Genomic DNA, 15436 nt, shown 5'->3' on the forward strand with positions numbered 1-15436 from the left:
ATGAGTGTGCGGAGGTCACCATGCAACAACTCACGGGATGCCCGGACCTCCGCCCTCGTTGCCTGCATCTCAGCTGAGAGCGTACGGGTGAGACGCTCCAGCTGCTGTTCTGTCCTTTGGTGTGTTGAAGCCTCAAGCTCAACAAGAGTCGTCCTGAGGTGAAGGAGCTCCTGCCTCAGGGCTTCCCTGTGGCCCTGGGACTCTATGGAGATGGCCTCCTGTAGAGTCGCCAGTGCCGCCCGCCTGTCCCTGTTGGACGCCAACATGTCCTCCCTGTGTGACTGGCAGATGGAGTCGGTTGCCTGCTGTAGTCGCTCCATCAGCCTTTCAGGGGGGACAATGGAAGTGGCCACCCTATCCATGGCCTGAGCCATCATCTCGGATGATGCTGCCTGTTGGGTTGCCATACCGTAAATGGATTGCTCCCATGCGGTATTGCCAGGTGGCGTAAGGCCACCACGTCGGCGGGCACCACACCTGTCTGGGGCAAGGCGAACTGCCCCTTGCTGTGCCGGCACTGCCTGAGGCTGCAGGACTGCATTCCCCTCTGATCTGCTGGCCCAGGAACAGGATCAGATGTCGCGGAGTGTGACACTGCATCCGTAACCACCAAAGGCGTAGCTGCCAACACTGACATCCCCATTGAGGGTCCTGACCCTGGTGCAGGTGGGTGGGACAGAACAGAATCCCTCCCTGGAACACTCACCTGCGACGGCACGTAGGTCTCATCATCCGAATCAACACCTGAGTACAGCTCGGGGGAGGTGCAGCCAGAGACACCCCTTGAGAGCACGACCTGCAGCACTTGTGGGTTCTCACCCACCACCATACCACGTCCCTCACTGGTGGTTGGTCGGCCCTCGGACCCCTCTTGGGTCTGCACCATCTCCACAACCCCAGCAGTATCAGGTGCGTCTTCCCCTGCAAAGACATAAAAACAAAGAAATGGAAACAGGCATTAGCACCATGGCACACAATGAGGGCTGAGAAGCAAGAGAACCAGTACTTGATTGACACATGTCCCACATGACTAAAACCCTCCCATGCATGCACCCTCACTGCATATGAAGGGCAGGCAAATGGCACACACTGATGACACCAAGATGGAAGATGAACACATTTTCTGCATGCTGCCTGGCAGTGGCATCACACATTGGCCTGTGATTGCCAGGTGAAACACACATGCCATCACACAGATGGCATGTACCATTGCTATTGAGTGAAGATGGAGAGGAAGGCAGCACCTATTCATTCAGTCCAGTTCCCGCATGTAATAGCTTTTCTAATTCAAACAGGTCTGATTTTTCACCTGGAGCTGCCAGTCCAAAATGGTCCAATTGCACAGGGACATGTGTGAACAAATGATATCCAGGTAACAAAGTCACTCCACTTTACCATAGCCATGTCAGACATGTGACTAGAGGACTGCGAAATGCCTAGTAAAAGTGGTGGAATGCAAACAATCTGACTGAATGAACAGTGAAAAATAAGCAACAATGTTGTGGCAAGGTGACACTTCAAGGGCAACTGGCCTGCAGTTGGGCTAGATGTCTACTGTTGGCAGAAGGGATACTGCTATGGCCAAATGCAGCTGTGCAGGATGTATTGCATGAAGCACATGGCTGACCCATACGACTCAGGCGCACACACTCTCACCTGGCACACAAACAGAAGCCCTCACACACACCATGCACATGGATGACACACACATGCATGTGCACTCACCGGACAATGCCTCGCAATCAGGCAGATCTCCCACACCTTGGATCTGTTCCTCCGTGACGTAGGTCCCAGCGACTGACTCATGTGGAGTGAGTTCCATGTCTACTACTGGAGACCCACCTCCAGTCACTAGAGTTGCGGCATGACTTGAGGCCAGCTTACTCTTTGCCCTGCGCTTTAGGTCATTCCAGCGCTTATAGCAATCATTGGCTGTGCGCCTCACTTATCTAAGGGCACTTACGATGTCCGCAACGGTCTGCCAGTGTGCCTGGCGTTGTGCAGGTTTGGTCTTGGATCCTGCAACAATGACCATCTCATTATCATGTGCGGACACATACTCGACAAGTGCATTCAGTTCGTCATCCGTGAAGCTGCGCTTCCTCGACGGGCCGGACTGTGTAGCTGTGTCTGGGGCATCAGCCTGTGCCGGACGAGCACTCTTCCTCTTCCGCTTGGAAGGTGGTGGTGATCCTGAGTGTCCTGCGCCGCTCTGGACACTAGGGGCAGGAGCCCTGGTGGACTCTGTATCAGGAGTGTGGGATTGCACACTCAGCATGGGAGTTGGTGCAGGCATTGGCTCAAGTGTAATGGTGTCAGGGGGAATGTCAGCAGGATGGACTAGGACCGACACTGTCCTGGCTGGGTGTGTGAGAGCTGGGGTGGATGGAGCCGCAGCTGCCCCTGCAGCCTCTCCGCCCTGCCTACTTGGGGCAGCAGATGACCTAGCTGCCCCAGATGCACGTGGCATGATGACATCAACGTGCACCAGCGCACGTGTCATAGGCCTGCTGACCAGGAAGTCAGCCATGGAGTCAGCCAGGTCTGGTGCCACAATGGGCTGGTCCAACAAGGGCTGAGCATGGATGGTGTCAGCCACATCAGCCTCAACGGGAGGGGGGGGGGATTATGGGTGCCCTTGACTGGTCCTCCACACATGGGGGGACAGGCTCACCCTGCAAGTAACGACCACGTCCCCTACCGGATCCACCACGGCCACCACTTGTGGCTCTTCCACCTTTGCCACCCTTACGGAATCCTCACCTCCCAGCCATGGCACTGATGTTAATGTGCGTATGGGAGTGGCTGTAAACTATTGTCCTGGGCAATTGGGGGTCAAAGGGGTTGGGTACCAGATGGTAATTGTACCCTAGTGCTCTTGCAAGTCTGAATGTAACCCCTGGGGAAAGATGACGGGTCACGCTACGCACAGGAGCCCCAAAAAAGGGAGATGACGTGCACGCAACCCCTCCTAGACCACGTGTGCAGAAAGAAAAACCTGCACTACGCTGTGGCACCCAGTAACACAAGAATGAACGTAGGCGTGTCACACGCAGCCTAGAATGACCTCTGAAGGGGTAGGCTACACACGGGGCAAGCACAGATGTTAGATACGTGCGTGACTCACCGTCTGCCAGGTAAAAGAGCGTGAAAAAGGAGCGCGTTTGGTTGGCAACACCCCCGCCAAAAGAAGATTTGTACGCTGTCTGAGGAGACAGGACAACAGTAGAAGGGAACACTGTTTGAGGGAACAGGCCCAGGTAAACCAGTAAAAGAGAAAAAAGAGAAAAAGCTGTCAGAGGTAACAGGGAATACGAACTTGAAACGCCGTGAAGTAAATCGCGTGTGAAACGACAAGAAGTACAGAATTCACCCACTCGCTCTCCACGAAAAGCACGTACAAGGAAATGGTGTTCTACACGTACCTTTTATACAGGCCCACACGTCCAGCGTCACTTACGCGGCGTGTACGCGCTAGGGCCATTTCCACCAATTACACGCTTTGTCACTTCTGCGTGTAGGGCCATTTCCACCAATTACACGCTTTGTCACTTCTGCGTGTAGGCCATTTCCACCAATTTACACTCTTTGTCACTGCCGCGTGTACGCGCTAGGCCCATTCCCACCAATTACACGCTTTGACACTCGGACGTGTCTTTCATTTTTTTCACACGCAACATTTTCAAACGTGTGCCCAATTCAACGTGCACGTGACTTCATAGACGCGCATACGCTGGCGACGCGTTTACGCGCTAAGGGCCTTTCCTCGAATTACACGCAGACGTGTTGGATTTTTCACGTGCCAAATCACTCCGTATCAAGCTGGCCACGCGTAAGCACACGGAAGACCACGCTCCTGCCCAGAAGGCCGAACTACTGCCCCCCAGAGCCCCTTAGCATGCTCCCACCTGCCATCTGCTGCTGCTGACTGCCTGCTGCCCACGTGCACTGCCATTGCTGCCTGCACATCAGCCAGGGGTGCTGTTGCCGTGACCACCCCTGCTGGAACCGAAGACTCCCGACTGGGATTCCATCGCTCCACAGCCCAGCCCCAGGACCCCAGTTGCCCACCCACTCCTGCCACTGGGGTTGTCATGTCGGGGCAAACACCATCTGGGACCACTGACAACCCCCGGCCAGAGAGGCAGAGGGGCACCAGCTTCAGTGCCACCGAAGTTAGTGTCCTGGTGGAGCAAGTCCTGGGGCAGTATGATGCCCTCTTCGGAAGTTCCCGCGCCGACAAGGAAGGACAGACTCAGATCTGGACTGACATCGTGACTGCCATCAACGCGGAGGGGGTGGCAGTCCGCGACTTACAACATGTCAGGAAGCGCTGGGAGGACTTCAGGTCCAGGACCCTGAACAAGGCCCGGCGCCTCTTGAAGGCAGCGGATGCCAAGGGGCGCCGGGGCCACTTGTCGGAAGAACAGATGAGGGTCCTGGAACACATATCCCCAGCGCTCCACGTCCAGGTCCTAGAGAAGCAGACCCGTCTGGAGTCGAGCGGTGAGTGTACATGCATCCTGATTGTGAGCAGTGCGTGTGGTGATTATTCGTTAGTGTGCAGGTTGCACATCTGTTTGTGTGTGGTTGAGTATGGGTGGGGGTGTACAGGGCCGTGGGGCTGACACATGCGAGGGCTGTAATGTGTGAGACATGGATGGTGCTTGTGTGTGTAGGCTTGCATGCCAAATGCAGTTGTGTGGGCACACATGTTTGGATGAATGTGTATGTAAGTAGACATGTCCGTGATGTCACGCATGTATGTTGTTTTCGGCTGCATGTATGAGCACTGTGTACATGTGCATGTGTGTGTATTTGACAAGGGTGCAACAGTGATGCAACATGGATGCATGTGACAGCGGTATGTGGAAGCCTGATTGGCAGATGTGACATGGATGCCCGTCTGAACAGTGCAACACTTGGCAGAGGTGTACACATGCATGCAAGTGTGGTGGTGTGTGTACATGTGTGGAGCACTTCCTGTGTTGCATGTGATGTCTGGCTCACATTTGGCTGCTCATGCTGTTGTATGTGTAGGGATGGTGGTGGCAGTTGCGATATGGCTGTGGTATGGCTCATGTGTGCGAGTTGTAATGACATGTGTGTTGGGGATTGTGATGACATGTCTGAGGTTTGCCAATGCCACTCATGTGCAACTGTCATGTGTGTATGTGTCCTTTGTACAGTGCTCTGATGCCTGTGTTTTGTTTCTCCCTGTCTGCAGAGTCAACTGATGAAGAGGGCGGAGAAGGTGCTGTGGAGCACAGCGGCGGGGATCCCACCACCAGCCGGAGACGCAAGGCCCGGCTCCCCTCCCGTGTTGTCATCTCGTCGGGGAGTGAGGAGTCTGGTGCCGCGTCCCAGGCCGCAGCTGCCGGGGGGAGGTCCAAGAGGCTGAGGTTGGAGTTGGACTCCTCGGCAGCAGAAGGGGCAGCTGGGACCCCACAGGGCCCAACAGGGGAAGATGGCACGGAGTCATCCAGGTTGGTGGGGGGTTTGGTGGAGGAGGAGGCCGTGCAAGCACCAGAGACGGGGTCTGGAGGTGGGGATCCCACTGGTGCTAGTGGTGCAGTGCAGGACCAGGGACAGGAGGCAGCACAGGCCGCCGCGGAGGTGCCTGTGTGCAATCCTGTCCCCGATCCTGTCCCTGCATCATCTTGCACCAGCAGGGATGCCTACGTCCAGACCCGTTTTCAGGCAGGGGATGAGCTGACGTCAACTGGCCTTCCTCTGCCTGCGGACGTGGCTATCCAGGTCCGGGTTGAGCCTGTCCTGGCTGGTGTGGCGTTGCGTCAACGGGCCATGCTAGGTGACCTGCAGTCTTTTCATGGAGAGACTGCACGTCATCTCGAATGGCTCGTTGACCACGTCAGCCTACTGGGACAGGTCACCCAGGCCGGATTCCTCCGTCTGATGGGGCTTGCTCCGACCCCCTCCTCAACTGGACCCCCTACGCGCAAGTCGTCCTCTGTGCCATCTTCCCACCCATCAGTCACCTGGGTGCCCTGTGGAGCTGCCTCTCACGGTGCGGCCAGGCTGGTGGAGGAGGCATCCCTGCCACAGTCGGGAGTCGGACGTCCAGCAGGGGTGGCCACATCAACAACTGCACCCCAGCCAGCGGAGGATGTGCAGGCAGCAGGAGGCAGTGCACGGGCAGAGACGGAGCAGCAGCAGCAACGTGGTGGGGGCCATGAAGGCTCGGGGCCTTCAACATCGGAGGGGCAGGCATCGGCCGGAGGGCAGGAGGACCCAGGACAGAGAGTGTCTTCCGTGTGGCAGCGGTTGGGCCACGCCATAGGTGCGGAGCGGCGGCGGGCGGAAGAGGCGCGGCTCACAATGGTCAGGGTGGAGAACTCCATGCGGAGGGCCCTGAGGCGGGCCGAGTGCCTCGAGGCAATCCGCAGGGGGTTGGAGGAGGACACGGCGTCGTCCCTGCGGACCCTCGGGGCCATGGAACAGGACCGCCTCCGGGACATCAAACGAGAGTTCGATGATGCCCTGGCCCGGAACACCACGGAGTGAGCCGCTGGACTTGCCCGCCGCCTTTGTATATAGTTCTTTAGTTTTAGGTTTCCTTTGTTTGTTCTTATGATTTGGAGTCGACGGACACTGCTCCACTTTTTGTATATAGTTGCATTTTAGTTAGGGTTTTTTGTAGGTTTCCTTTGTTCAGTTGGGCTCATGGACCCTTGGATGTTTTGTACATAGTTCTTCATTGGATTGATTTTATTTTTCATTTGACTTTGGACGACATTTTTTTGGATTAGGATTTGGTGTTTTTATTTTTTTTAAACGGACATGCAGCTTATCTTTTTTTCATTCCCATTGTAGTTTGTTTCATTTCTTTTGCATTATTTTTTTTTTTTAATACAATTTTGTTTTCATACTTCACTGTGTGGTATCATCTCATTGGTTTCATGCATGTCATGTTGGGTGTTTTCCCATTCAATTGCAACCATTGTGTGTGACGGACATGGGTTCATTAGCTTTATGAACATTGGGGGTGTAACATGTAATTTCCATTTCCATGTGGGTGAATGGGTTATTTGGTAGGGCTTTTTGGCTGTGGAGGCTGACCATAACGCACATGATTGGGGATTGTGAGGACCTGGTGGAGGCTGCCCATGGTGGCTGGGGGATGGGGGTGGTGGGAGACATGAGTGGGGGCCTGGTGGAGGGTGCCCCACACTGCTGGGGGGTGGGGGTGGTGGGAGACATGAGTGGGGGCCTGGTGGAGGGTGCCCCACACTGCTGGGGGGGTGGGGGTGGTGGGAGACATGAGTGGGGGCCTGGTGGAGGGTGCCCCTGCACTGCTGGGGGGTGGGGGTGGTGGGAGACATGGGTGGGGGCCTGGTGGAGGGTGCCCCACACTGCTGGGGGGTGGGGGGTGGTGGGAGACATGAGTGGGGGCCTGGTGGAGGGTGCCCCACACTGCTGGGGGGGTGGGGGTGGTGGGAGACATGAGTGGGGGCCTGGTGGAGGGTGCCTCTGGATGCTGGGGGGTGGGGGTGATAGGGCCCATGAGTGGGGGCCTGGTGGAGGGTGCTCCACACTGCTGGGGGGTGGGGGTGGTGGGAGACATGAGTGGGGGCCTGGTGGGGGCTGGCCATGGTGGCTGGGGGGTGGGGGTGCTGGGAGACATGAGTGGGGGCCTGGTGGAGGGTGCCCCTGCACTGCTGGGGGGTGGGGGTGCTGGGAGACATGGGTGGGGGCCTGGTGGAGGGTGCCCCTGGATGCTAGGGGGTGGGGGTGATAGGGGCCATGAGTGGGGGCCTGGTGGAGGGTGCCCACACTGCTGGGGGGTGGGGGTGGTGGGAGACATGAGTGGGGGCCTGGTGGGGGCTGCCCATGGTGGCTGGGGGGTGGGGGTGCTGGGAGACATGAGTGGGGGCCTGGTGGAGGGTGCCCCACACTGCTGGGGGGTGTGGGTGGTGGGAGACATGATTGGGGGCCTGGTGGAGGCTGCCCCTGCACTGCTGGGGGTGGGGGTGGTGGGAGACATGGGTGGAGGCCTGGTGGAGGGTGCCCATGGTGGCTGGGGGATGGGGGTGGTGAGAGACATGAGTGGGGGCCTGGTGGAGGGTGCCCCACACTGCTGGGGGGTGGGGGTGGTGGGAGACATGGGTGGGGGCCTGGTGGAGGCTGCCCCTGCACTGCTGGGGGGTGGGGGTGCTGGGAGACATGAGTGGGGGCCTGGTGGAGGGTGCCCCTGCACTGCTGGGGGTTGGGGGTGCTGGGAGACATGGGTGGGGGCCTGGTGGAGGGTGCCCCTGGATGCTGGGGGGTGGGGGTGGGTGGGAGACATGAGTGGAGGCCTGGTGGAGGGTGCCCATGGTGGCTGGGGGATGGGGGTGGTGGGAGACATGAGTGGGGGCCTGGTGGAGGCTGCCCCTGCACTGCTGGGGGGTGGGGGTGGTGGGAGACATGGGTGGAGGCCTGGTGGAGGGTGCCCATGGTGGCTGGGGGGTGGGGGTGGGTGGGAGACATGAGTGGGGGCCTGGTGGAGGGTGCCCCTGCACTGCTGGGGGGTGGGGGTGGTGGGAGACATGAGTGGGGGCCTGGTGGAGGGTGCCCCTGCACTGCTGGGGGGTGGGGGTGGTGGGAGACATGAATGGGGGCCTGGTGGAGGGTGCCCCTGGATGCTGGGGGGTGGGGGTGCAGGGGGACATGAGTGGGGGCCTGGTGGGGGCTGGCCATGGTGGCTGGGGGGTGGGGGTGGGTGGGAGACATGAGTGGGGGCCTGGTGGAGGGTGCCCCTGCACTGCTGGGGGGTGGGGGTGGTGGGAGACATGAGTGGGGGCCTGGTGGAGGGTGCCCCTGGATGCTGGGGGTGGGGGTGCAGGGGGACATGAGTGGGGGCCTGGTGGGGGCTGGCCATGGTGGCTGGGGCGTGGGGGTGGGTGGGAGACATGAGTGGAGGCCTGGTGGAGGGTGCCCATGGTGGCTGGGGGATGGGGGTGGTGGGAGACATGAGTGGGGGCCTGGTGGAGGCTGCCCCTGCACGGCTGGGGAGTGGGGGTGGTGGGAGACATGGGTGGAGGCCTGGTGGAGGGTGCCCATGGTGGCTGGGGGATGGGGGTGGTGGGAGACATGAGTGGGGGCCTGGTGGAGGGTGCCCCACACTGCTGGGGGGTGGGGGTGATAGGGGCCGTGAGTGGGGGCCTGGTGGAGGTTGCCCCACACTGCTGGGGGGTGGTGGTGGTGTGAGACATGAGTGGGGGCCTGGTGGGGGCTGCCCATGGTGGCTGGGGGGTGGGGGTGCTGGGAGATATGAGTGGGGGCCTGGTGGACGGTGCCCCACACTGCTGGGGGGTGGGGGTGGTGGGAGACATGGGTGGAGGCCTGGTGGAGGGTGCCCATGGTGGCTGGGGGATGGGGGTGGTGGGAGACATGAGTGGGGGCCTGGTGGAGGGTGCCCCACACTGCTGGGGGGTGGGGGTGATAGGGGCCATGAGTGGGGGCCTGGTGGAGGGTGCCCCTGCACTGCTGGGGGGTGGGGGTGGTGATAGACATGGGTGGGGGCCTGGTGGAGGGTGTCCCACACTGCTGGGGGGTGGGGGTGCTGGGAGACATGAGTGGGGGCCTGGTGGAGGGTGCCCCTGCACTGCTGGGGGGTGGGGGTGCTGGGAGACATGGGTGGGGGCTTGGTGGAGGGTGCCCCTGGATGCTGGGGGGTGGGGGTCGGTGGGAGACATGAGTGGAGGCCTGGTGGAGGGTGCCCATCGTGGCTGGGGGATGGGGGTGGTGGGAGACATGAGTGGGGGCCTGGTGGTGCTGCCCCTGCACTGCTGGGGGATGGGGGTGGTGGGAGACATGAGTGGGGGCCTGGTGGAGGCTGCCCCTGCACTGCTGGGGGGTGGGGGTGGTGGGAGACATGGGTGTGGGCCTGGTGGAGGGTGCCCCACACTGCTGGGGGGTGGGGGTGGTGGGAGACATGAGTGGGGGCCTGGTGGAGGGTGCCCCACACTGCTGGGGGAGTGGGGTTGGTGGGAGACATGAGTGGGGGCCTGGTGGAGGGTGCCCCTGCACTGCTGGGGGGTGGGGGTGGTGGGAGACATGGGTGTGGGCCTGGTGGAGGGTGCCCCACACTGTTGGGGGGTGGGGGTGGTGGGAGACATGAGTGGGGGCCTGGTGGAGGGTGCCCCACACTGCTGGGGGGGTGGGCGTGGTGGGAGACATGAGTGGGGGCCTGGTGGAGGGTGCCCCTGGATGCTGGGGGGTGGGGGTGATAGGGCTCATGAGTGGGGGCCTGGTGGAGGGTGCTCCACACTTCTGGGGGGTGGGGGTGGTGGGAGACATGAGTGGGGGCCTGGTGGGGGCTGCCCATGGTGGCTGGGGGTGGGGGTGCTGGGAGACATGAGTGGGGGCCTGGTGGAGGGTGCCCCTGCACTGCTGGGGGGTGGGGGTGCTGGGAGACATGGGTGGGGGCCTGGTGGAGGGTGCCCCTTGATGCTGGGGGGTGGGGGTGATAGGGGCCATGAGTGGGGGCCTGGTGGAGGGTGCCCCACACTGCTGGGGGGTGGGGCGGTGGGAGACATGAGTGGGGGCCTGGTGGAGGGTGCCCCTGGATGCTGGGGGGTGGGGGGTGGTGGGAGACATGGGTGGGGGCCTGGTGGAGGATGCCCCACACTGCTGGGGGGTGGGGGTGGTGGGAGACATGAGTGGGGGCCTGGTGGAGGGTGCCCCACACTGCTGCGGGGGTGGGGGTGGTGGGAGACATGAGTGGGGGCCTGGTGGAGGGTGCTCCTGGATGCTGGGGGGTGGGGGTGATAGGGCCCATGAGTGGGGGCCTGGTGGAGGGTGCTCCACACTGCTGGGGGGTGGGGGTGGTGGGAGACATGAGTGGGGGCCTGGTGGGGGCTGCCCATGGTGGCTGGGGGGTGGGGGTGCTGGGAGACATGAGTGGGGGCCTGTTGGAGGGTGCCCCTGCACTGCTGGGGGGTGGAGGTGCTGGGAGACATGGGTGGGGGCCTGGTGGAGGGTGCCCCTGGATGCTGGGGGGTGGGGGTGATAGGGGCCATGAGTGGGGGCCTGGTGGAGGGTGCCCCACACTGCTGGGGGGTGGGGGTGGTGGGAGACATGAGTGGGGGCCTGGTGGAGGGTGCCCCTGGATGCTGGGGGGTGGGGGTGCAGGGGGACATGAGTGGGGACCTGGTGGGGGCTGGCCATGGTGGCTGGGGGATGGGGTGGGTGGGAGACATGAGTGGAGGCCTGGTGGAGGGTGCCCATGGTGGCTGGGGGATGGGGGTGGTGGGAGACATGAGTGGGGGCCTGGTGGAGGCTGCCCCTGCACTGCTGGGGGGTGGGGGTGGTGGGAGACATGGGTGGAGGCCTGGTGGAGGGTGCCCATGGTGGCTGGGGGATGGGGGTGGTGGGAGACATGAGTGGGGGCATGGTGGAGGGTGCCCCACACTGCTGGGGGGTGGGGGTGATAGGGGCCATGAGTGGGGGCCTGGTGGAGGGTGCCCCTGCACTGCTGGGGGGTGGGGGTGGTGGGAGACATGGGTGGGGGCCTGGTGGAGGGTGCCCCACACTGCTGGGGGGTGGGGGTGCTGGGAGACATGAGTGGGGGCCTGGTGGAGGGTGCCCCTGCACTGCTGGGGGGTGGGGGTGCTGGGAGACATGGGTGGGGGCCTGGTGGAGGGTGCCCCTGGATGCTGGGGCGTGGGGGTGGGTGGGAGACATGAGTGGAGGCCTGGTGGAAGGTGCCCATGGTGGCTGGGGGATGGGGGTGGTGGGAGACATGAGTGGGGGCCTGGTGGTGCTGCCCCTGCACTGCTGGGGGATGGGGGTGGTGGGAGACATGAGTGGGGGCCTGGTGGAGGCTGCCCCTGCACTGCTGGGGGGTGGGGGTGGTGGGAGACATGAGTGGGGGCCTGGTGGAGGGTGCCCCTGCACTGCTGGGGGGTGGGGGTGCTGGGAGACATGGGTGGCGGCCTGGTGGAGGCTGCCCCTGCACTGCTGGGGGGTGGGGGTGCTGGGAGACATGGGTGGGGGCCTGGTGGAGGCTGCCCCTGCACTGCTGGGGGGTGGGGGTGATGGGAGACATGGGTGGAGGCCTGGTGGAGGGTGCCCATGGTGGCTGGGGGATGGGGGTGGTGGGAGACATGAGTGGGGGCCTGGTGGAGGGTGCCCCACACTGCTGGGGGGTGGGGGTGGTGGAAGACATGAGTGGGGGCCTGGTGGAGGGTGCCCCACACTGCTGGGGGGGTGCGGGGGGTGGGCGACATGAGTGGGGGCCTGGTGGAGGGTGCCCCTGGATGCTGGGGGGTGGGGGTGATAGGGCCCATGAGTGGGGGCCTGGTGGAGGGTGCCTGACACTGCTGGGGGGGGTGGGGGTGGTGGGAGACATGAGTGGGGTCCTGCTGGAGGGTGCCCCACACTGCTGGGGGGGTGGGGGTGGTGGGAGACATGAGTGGGGGCCTGGTGGAGGGTGCCCCTGCACTGCTGGGCGGTGGGGGTGGTGGGAGACATGGGTGGGGGCCTGGTGGAGGGTGCCCCACACTGCTGGGGGGTGGGGGTGGTGGGAGACATGAGTGGGGGCCTGGTGGAGGGTGCCCCACACTGCTGGGGGGGTGGGGGTGGTGGGAGACATGAGTGGGGGCCTGGTGGAGGGTGCCTCTGGATGCTGGGGGGTGGGGGTGATAGGGCCCATGAGTGGGGGCCTGGTGGAGGGTGCTCCACACTGCTGGGGGGTGGGGGTGGTGGGAGACATGAGTGGGGGCCTGGTGGGGGCTGGCCATGGTGGCTGGGGGGTGGGGGTGCTGGGAGACATGAGTGGGGGCCTGGTGGAGGGTGCCCCTGCACTGCTGGGGGGTGGGGGTGCTGGGAGACATGGGTGGGGGCCTGGTGGAGGGTGCCCCTGGATGCTAGGGGGTGGGGGTGATAGGGGCCATGAGTGGGGGCCTGGTGGAGGGTGCCCACACTGCTGGGGGGTGGGGGTGGTGGGAGACATGAGTGGGGGCCTGGTGGGGGCTGCCCATGGTGGCTGGGGGGTGGGGGTGCTGGGAGACATGAGTGGGGGCCTGGTGGAGGGTGCCCCACACTGCTGGGGGGTGTGGGTGGTGGGAGACATGATTGGGGGCCTGGTGGAGGCTGCCCCTGCACTGCTGGGGGTGGGGGTGGTGGGAGACATGGGTGGAGGCCTGGTGGAGGGTGCCCATGGTGGCTGGGGGATGGGGGTGGTGAGAGACATGAGTGGGGGCCTGGTGGAGGGTGCCCCACACTGCTGGGGGGTGGGGGTGGTGGGAGACATGGGTGGGGGCCTGGTGGAGGCTGCCCCTGCACTGCTGGGGGGTGGGGGTGCTGGGAGACATGAGTGGGGGCCTGGTGGAGGGTGCCCCTGCACTGCTGGGGGTTGGGGGTGCTGGGAGACATGGGTGGGGGCCTGGTGGAGGGTGCCCCTGGATGCTGGGGGGTGGGGGTGGGTGGGAGACATGAGTGGAGGCCTGGTGGAGGGTGCCCATGGTGGCTGGGGGATGGGGGTGGTGGGAGACATGATTGGGGGCCTGGTGGGAGGCTGCCCCTGCACTGCTGGGGGGTGGGGGTGGTGGGAGACATGGGTGGAGGCCTGGTGGAGGGTGCCCATGGTGGCTGGGGGGTGGGGGTGGGTGGGAGACATGAGTGGGGGCCTGGTGGAGGGTGCCCCTGCACTGCTGGGGGGTGGGGGTGGTGGGAGACATGAGTGGGGGCCTGGTGGAGGGTGCCCCTGCACTGCTGGGGGGTGGGGGTGGTGGGAGACATGAATGGGGGCCTGGTGGAGGGTGCCCCTGGATGCTGGGGGGTGGGGGTGCAGGGGGACATGAGTGGGGGCCTGGTGGGGGCTGGCCATGGTGGCTGGGGGTGGGGGTGGGTGGGAGACATGAGTGGGGGCCTGGTGGAGGGTGCCCCTGCACTGCTGGGGGGTGGGGGTGGTGGGAGACATGAGTGGGGGCCTGGTGGAGGGTGCCCCTGGATGCTGGGGGTGGGGGTGCAGGGGGACATGAGTGGGGGCCTGGTGGGGGCTGGCCATGGTGGCTGGGGCGTGGGGGTGGGTGGGAGACATGAGTGGAGGCCTGGTGGAGGGTGCCCATGGTGGCTGGGGGATGGGGGTGGTGGGAGACATGAGTGGGGGCCTGGTGGAGGCTGCCCCTGCACGGCTGGGGAGTGGGGGTGGTGGGAGACATGGGTGGAGGCCTGGTGGAGGGTGCCCATGGTGGCTGGGGGATGGGGGTGGTGGGAGACATGAGTGGGGGCCTGGTGGAGGGTGCCCCACACTGCTGGGGGGTGGGGGTGATAGGGGCCGTGAGTGGGGGCCTGGTGGAGGTTGCCCCACACTGCTGGGGGGTGGTGGTGGTGTGAGACATGAGTGGGGGCCTGGTGGGGGCTGCCCATGGTGGCTGGGGGGTGGGGGGTGCTGGGAGATATGAGTGGGGGCCTGGTGGAGGGTGCCCCACACTGCTGGGGGGTGGGGGTGGTGGGAGACATGGGTGGAGGCCTGGTGGAGGGTGCCCATGGTGGCTGGGGGATGGGGGTGGTGGGAGACATGAGTGGGGGCCTGGTGGAGGGTGCCCCACACTGCTGGGGGGTGGGGGTGATAGGGGCCATGAGTGGGGGCCTGGTGGAGGGTGCCCCTGCACTGCTGGGGGGTGGGGGTGGTGATAGACATGGGTGGGGGCCTGGTGGAGGGTGCCCCACACTGCTGGGGGGTGGGGGTGCTGGGAGACATGAGTGGGGGCCTGGTGGAGGGTGCCCCTGCACTGCTGGGGGGTGGGGGTGCTGGGAGACATGGGTGGGGGCTTGGTGGAGGGTGCCCCTGGATGCTGGGGGGTGGGGGTCGGTGGGAGACATGAGTGGAGGCCTGGTGGAGGGTGCCCATCGTGGCTGGGGGATGGGGGTGGTGGGAGACATGAGTGGGGGCCTGGTGGTGCTGCCCCTGCACTGCTGGGGGATGGGGGTGGTGGGAGACATGAGTGGGGGCCTGGTGGAGGCTGCCCCTGCACTGCTGGGGGGTGGGGGTGGTGGGAGACATGGGTGTGGGCCTGGTGGAGGGTGCCCCACACTGCTGGGGGGTGGGGGTGGTGGGAGACATGAGTGGGGGCCTGGTGGAGGGTGCCCCACACTGCTGGGGGAGTGGGGTTGGTGGGAGACATGAGTGGGGGCCTGGTGGAGGGTGCCCCTGCACTGCTGGGGGGTGGGGGTGGTGGGAGACATGGGTGTGGGCCTGGTGGAGGGTGCCCAACACTGTTGGGGGGTGGGGGTGGTGGGAGACATGAGTGGGGGCCTGGTGGAGGGTGCCCCACACTGCTGGGGGGGTGGGCGTGGTGGGAGACATGAGTGGGGGCCTGGTGGAGGGTGCCCCTGGATGCTGGGGGGTGGAGGTGATAGGGCTCATGAGTGGGGGCCTGGTGGAGGGTGCTCCACACTTCTGGGGGGTGGGGGTGGTGGGAGACAT

Source organism: Ambystoma mexicanum, chromosome 2q (genome assembly GCF_040938575.1).
Source record: "Ambystoma mexicanum isolate Mex_15411 chromosome 2q, UKY_AmexF1_1, whole genome shotgun sequence".
In the NCBI taxonomy this organism is placed as follows: domain Eukaryota; kingdom Metazoa; phylum Chordata; class Amphibia; order Caudata; family Ambystomatidae; genus Ambystoma; species Ambystoma mexicanum.